Source organism: Drosophila ficusphila, unplaced genomic scaffold (genome assembly GCF_018152265.1).
Source record: "Drosophila ficusphila isolate 14025-0441.05 unplaced genomic scaffold, ASM1815226v1 contig_106, whole genome shotgun sequence".
Taxonomy (NCBI): Eukaryota; Metazoa; Arthropoda; class Insecta; order Diptera; family Drosophilidae; genus Drosophila; species Drosophila ficusphila.
This window is the reverse complement of record NW_025063993.1, coordinates 8764617-8771171: the sequence shown is the minus strand read 5'-3', so window position 1 is coordinate 8771171 and position 6555 is coordinate 8764617. Positions and strand designations below refer to the sequence as shown.

Below are 6555 nucleotides of genomic sequence, written 5' to 3'. Positions count from 1 at the left end.
ATTTTTTTGGTCACTTATTACTCTAATTTTTGGAAAAAATTTGAATTGTATACAACTCCAATTTAAATTCATAAATATATATTTATTTTATTTTTATTTTATATTGTTACTAAATAAATTCACCGCCATTTTCAGTGCTGTCATTCGTATGCATCCCACTGTGCCGCATGCATCCGCAAAATATTACGTCACTTGCCGCCATGTCTCTTTTGACAGGGAGGCTGACCTCCGGCCATCAGCTGTTTTTACGGACGAAGGATGCTTGGTGGTAAGAAGGACAGTGGGGAAAGGGGGTAAACGCCGCATGCACTGGCGGCAATCAGCTGTGGAGCTTTGGAGCACCAAAGGAAAGCTGGCCAATCTGCAGAGCTTCTGAGAGAGCCGGCTGGGAGCTTTGGCTCCGAACGGAAAATAGGAGACGACATCGAAAAGCTAGCGGCGCACCAGAGACCTTTTGCTGTTCGTCACAGCAAGTCACAGTTTCTTCTTCTTCTTCGGTTTCACGATGTTTTTGCAGCCCTACTGACGCTGGCTCTTCTTCTTTTTGTCGTCGCGCCTGCTGTTCGTCCTCCTGCTTTTCCGCTATTCCGAATCCGAAACCGAATCTAAAATACGAGTCCCCGAATCCGAATCCGAATCGGAATCGAAAATGCGTGCCAAACTGCATGAAAAGGAAAACTTGGTCAGTTGAGGTTTCAGTTCGGGTCGGGTTTGCAATTCAACAGCACTGCGGAAGCGGAGAAAATTCGTCACCTCAGCGGGACGGGCCTAACAATAAGCCTTAGCGTAGTAATATCGACTTCACCGCCCTCGATATATATAGTATATATGCGATATTCGTCGTAAGGAAACGAAATCGGAAAAATTGCGATTGTGGCTGTCCCGTTAAGTTGCCAACCGTGTGTGTTCTAGCAAATAATTGAAAAACGTGTGGAAATTGCAATGTGCGAAATGAAATGTGCATTTGTGTTTTGAATTTTTAACGTACAACCCAGTAGTTCCATTTTTTGCAGTGAGTGAGTGAGCGAGTGAGTTATGTAAAGCTCTGGTGTTGGGTTCTTTTGGTGTTTTCATTGGGTGCGGGATAATAACCAACACCACCTACTACAACAACAACAACAACAATAACCGTGGTCAGTGGCAAGTGCAGCAACAACAACTAAATCAGCGAGCGTGTGAAGCGACAATAAGCGTTGCAAGATTGAGTGGCTTAAAAAAATAACGTGGTTATTAAAAATTAAAGGCGAGAGAATTAGGATGCGAAAATGGGATTTCAAACGAGGATTGTGTTAGAAATGAAAATAAAGTGTATGCAACCATGAATTAATTTTTATAGATGCATAAACCTAATACTTAATAAAAACACGCGTTATTGCGTGTTTAATAAAGAACTTTCAAATGTTTTAAATCTTAAAAGTATTGTTAGAAAAAGTTCTCCTCAAAAATAGAATAGAATGAACAATATTAAGTATACGCACCAGTGGTATGAATTAATTTATTCTAATTAGTTATTTAACCGTATTTTTTGGAGTATACAAAAACTGAAGAATTCTATTAACGTATTGCGTAAAACGTTTAGAAAGAAAATAACTAACAAAAGATTCTTTTAGAAAGGTCTTGAACCAAAAAATTAAGTATACGCACCAGTGGCTTAAAAAAATATACTGAGGCCCTGATTACAAGCATTAAAAAGTTAAATACTTTTTATTACTTTTATATCTATTCATTTCAATTTCATGTTAATGCAATCTTGTATTTTACCCTCTTGAAACCCAAATGATAGATTATCCAAGACTGGCAAAGGTTTATGTAAACTTCAAACTTTCCCTGCTAGGCATATCAATCAAATATCATTTACAGACCCTTCAATCCATGGCAATCAGCCCACTGAGTGAGCTGTATCATAACACAATCAGGTTGGGTATCGGCATCAATTACCAATTATAACTTGACAATAAAATCGCCAAGTGTCCGCATAAAGAGCCCAAAAGCCACACACACAGCCGCCAATCAATTCGCTTTTAGCGGTCTCTCTCCGACTATTTTTAGTTGCACTTGCTTTCCTTTTTTCCGTTTTTTTTTTTTTTTTTTTTTTTACTTTGCTCAATATTAGTGTCAAGGTGCAGCCAGTGCATAGAGACAGAGATGGAAGTAGAGTCTGAGACAGAGACGGCGAGAGGCGAGCCGAAAAGAACAAGTCGAGAAAACGCAAAAGAACGCGAAAGGGGCAGCAAAGGGGGAATCCCCTTTTCTTGGCGGCGACGACATCGCGAGAAAGCAACACACGAAAAGGTGGCTATCAAAAAATAATAACAAAAACAAAAGCAGCAGCAAGGGGGCGGTGCATTAGGGGGCAGTGGGGGTGGCAAGTGGGAGGTGCGGCTGTGGGGGGAGGGGGCCTCCTTCAAGACTTGTCACATCGAACAGAAAGAAATTGAATTTATGTCTTGGGTGGGTTGCCTTCAATGACAATTAGGCTGCTATAACCGCAGCTCTATATATGCTACACGCCGGGCTAACGGTAAAGCTATAGCTGTAGGTAACCTAACGAAACCGTGGCGCGTGTTTCACTCAAAAGGTAAATCGCGTTAGCAACAACAACAAGGATACGCAGGGCTCAGCTTTCAGGCTGCGACCCACATTACTTAAATTACGAACTACACGCAAAGTCGCCGAAAGCCCACACACAACTGGGAAAAGTCACACACGCTGGCTGGTTGGTTAGTCATTCCGGCACTCTGCCACTTCGTCATTCAGTCAGTCAGTCAGTCAGCCAGTCCATCCAGTCAGTCCGTCAATCATTAGCCAAAATGCCTTATGAGTCAGCCAGTATGTGACCTACACTTGGAGGCCAATTCAGTACTTTGATTACAAGTCAAGCTTAAAATTGAAAACCTTGAGATATTTTTTTTTTTAATAAAATTTAAAATTTCTAAGCTTTTTATTCAAATTTAAAAATAATTGTTAAAATTTTCTATATGCGAGTTTACTAATTACTATGTGGTATACCTATATTGCGGTGCACTATAAAAATCTTCTAAAAAGTTGGCAACTATCTTAGTTTTATTACACATCTTGTTCATTCTTAGTAAAAACATACAAAGCAAAAATTCAGATAAAATTCCTTTGAACTTGAAGATTATCCTTCAAAGAGTTCAAAAAGTAAAAATGTGCCTTCCCCGATTAGAATCTATATAAGTTTCCAGTGTAAAGTCCTCGTTCTCGAAGCTTGCGTGCATTTGGGTGGAGCCTCCGCCGAAGAAAAGTTGATATGGGGCGGTACGCGATTGGGGGGCAGGAAGACATGTTGCATATTTCGGGGCGTGTTTGGCTGCTAGACAAAAATGTCGTTCCCAACGAAATTCCCGGCATACCAGAGCTGTGTTAAGGACAGACATTGAAACAGAGGCATTTGTCTGACCGCCACCCTCGCAGTAATGAGATGAAAAACACCGAAATATACTCAGCATTTCTGTACCGACTTGCGGGCGAATTTGTTTTCACCCAAAAAAAATAAAACTCAATTAAATTAAATTTAGTGTTCCTTGTTTTTTGCTTGTTAACCATCACACATACATAGATACGAATGGTATTCTTTCTCGTTTTTGCTTTGGTCTGATGTTTCGCATTTTGCATTTCCCTTTGCAATGCTTTGGTTTATTTTTAACAGCTTTCCTCAGAGCGTGTGAAAAATTGTTTTCCTCCTCACTACATTGTCTGGCACAGATGATGTGAAATAAATAGATGATAAGGCCAAGGCAGGGATAATTTATTATCGCTTTTGAAAGCTCAGACAAACGACCTTTCTTATGGCCATCCCGGTAATAAAAGTCCAAAAACTGCACCAAAAACGCGCTGAAGCGCAAAAATAGCAAACGTTTTGTCGTAATTACTTAGAGATGCAATGCGAATTGAATTTCCTCGCCAAAGGGGTTTATTTTTTTTGTTTAATTTCATTTCATTTAAGCGCACCATTTTCACGCGAATACGCCTGGCAATAATCTAGTGCATAAATAAATAAAAATAGTTCATTGAGGCAGAAGACAAACACGATTTTTACAGCCTTTGCTGTTTATACATATGTATGTATGTACGCAAGTGCACATTTGTGGCAAAGAGGCATGCAAATACACGGCAGTATAGGAAGTGCAAGAAATTATTTATTAATGAATCGCTGGGAAAACAGCGAGTGCACAAATGAACAGTCGATGGATACATTGAGGTGGTTGAGTTCAAATAGAATGAAAATTAGGAAAATGTTTTGGGAAATGAGAATTCAAAACAACTATTTACTAACTTGTTTTTATATTTTATGAGCATTCATTTCAATAAAGTATTTTTTATATTTTTAATTTTTTTAATGAAAGAATTCTGCAACTTTTGTTTTTATTTTTTCGATTTCCCATTCTCAAAGTTTCTCTCTTCAATTTCCCAACTTTTATTATCTATGGTAATCTTAGTTTTTTTTTATGTCTCTGTCAATTTCTCTTTGGTCAAAATTTATATTCCCAACTTAAAGTTTTTGCCATAGCAATAAGCCATCGTTTAAAAAGTTGTAGATCACAACTTAAAATCTCGGAAAGCATGGATCCTGCAAGTTACTCGTCTTCCCAGACTCTCTTTAAAAAAAACTTTCGCTTTACTTAACCTCTTCAACTCTACCAGATCCCATTATAAATTTCAACAAGACGTTGCCTGTCGTTTTCCAAAGACTTTTATCTGCGTACCAGCTTTACATTACTTTCCATAAGTTTTCCACCTCAAGGCAAGTGTTTTCCAGCTTTCCCCCGCTTTCGCCGCCAACTAACTGCTTGGCAAATTGCTGCCACTTACATAAGCAGCTCGGCCATCACTTGCTGAAAGAAATACACAAAAGTTTTTGGCCAGGAAGTGGCGCCAAATGAGCAACTGAGTGAAGGTAGGGGAAAAAATCAAGAAAACTTTAGCATACATCACAGGGCAGTTAAGACTTCAAAGTAAACAAAACAATCGTAAAAGGCGAGTGCGAATGTGAGAACAAAACAAAGTAAGAAAGGCATAAAAAAAGGGAAACGAAATCAAGCAAATCACATGGCCAAACATAAAGCGTCAAAAGTTGGCCAGAAATGAGCCGAAATAAAAGAAGAAATAAAATAAAACCGAGGGTGTTTTGTTGTTGTTGGTGTCCGTGGGTAGTTGGTAATGGTGGCTTCAAAGGACCTAACACCAACACCAGTGAAAAATCAAAAGAAAAACAACGAAAAGGAAAGCAATATACATTTCAAAGTGTCGTACGTTGTCGGTTGTTCGCGAGTGTTAGTGCGAAATCCTTAGTGTGTGCGAGTGTGTGTGTGTGTGTGTCGTTCGTCAGGCGATGCGATGCGTGTCCTTGCAACTTTCGGCTCAGTCCTCGCCCTTCGTCCTTTCGCTCACTCACTCCCCTCCGTCTCTCAACCCCTCTCGCTCACTCCCACAGCCCACAGCCAGCGGCAATTGCACATAAGTTGCAACAAGCAAAATAACAACAACAACCAAAAAAAAAAAAAACCTTACAAAAAAGGTAGAAAAAAAGGGGTAAAAATAAACAACACAACATTGTAAGCAGGCTGAAAGGCGTTGCCAGATTGTTGGCCAACAACAGCTATAGCAACAGCAACAACAACAACAGCGACAAGAACAACAACCACAACAGCCAACAACACAACGCCACAACAATCGCCTGGAGGGCCAAAGCCAAATGAACGTTGTTGGCTAGTCCGCTTGTCGCCCGCTTGGTGGCGCTGCTGGCTGAACTAGCAGCAACTAGCAACAAAAACAACAAGAACAACGTGCTGCGTGCTGCCGCTGGAAATCCTGTCGCTAATTAGGTAAGTCACTGCCACTGCGGCCGCAAGGAGTGTGTCCTTTGTGGTCAGGAGGTGATGGGCATATTATTTCATTTAGAGGCCAGCCTGTAATTATGGCAATTTGCGTCAGCCGCCGGGCGAGTGCAGGAAATGTTACACATACGCCACGTGGGCACCAGAACCTATTTTAGGCTTAAACTTATATTAATCACTGTCTTCGTTAGTTTTAAAAGTAACCCCTACTAAATTAATATGATAATGTTCTTAACTAATCAACGACTATTTCCGCTTAATTTATTCTACTTTTTTAAAACAGAAAATGTTTACTTTTCCCGCTTTTTAATTCTCCTATTTAACAAGCTGATCAGTTGAATCAAAAACAAACCCGTTTTTACATATTTAACCCTCTGGATATATAGTTACCTCTACGGCAGTTTAAATTCAACCTTTTTCCACCGTTTATTTGCCCCAGGCAGTCAATCGTTCTTGCCAGGAAAAAAGGAAAAAAAGCTTTTGAACCGATTTCTCTTCATTTCGGATAAACCGCGTTGCGCCAAATTGAATTTCCTGGCTAAAATGCACCGGGGAAACTGAGGGTGCATATAATCATACACACAGGTGAAATGATGCTGAAATGTTTGGCTTTCATTTCACGTTGAGTAGATTCCGCCATTGCATTATAGATGCATGATAAATTGCATTCGATTACTGTAAATTTGGTGTTTTATAT

At 39.8% G+C, this 6555-nt stretch overlaps 1 protein-coding gene across 25 annotated transcripts in view; it reads left to right on the top strand.

Annotated features, from left to right (window-relative positions):
- The first annotated feature begins 473 nt into the window (after positions 1–473).
- Positions 474–6555, top strand: part of LOC108096319 (glutamate-gated chloride channel) — a 48758-nt gene continuing 42676 nt past the window's right edge. For 13 of the 25 annotated variants that reach the window (XM_017197829.2, XM_017197844.2, XM_017197845.2 and 10 more), the window contains exons 1-2: positions 711–842; positions 5456–5846. The gene's annotated coding sequence lies outside the window, so the exon portion shown is untranslated. The other 12 variants (XM_017197836.2, XM_017197832.2, XM_017197826.2 and 9 more) reach the window with 12 other exon arrangements.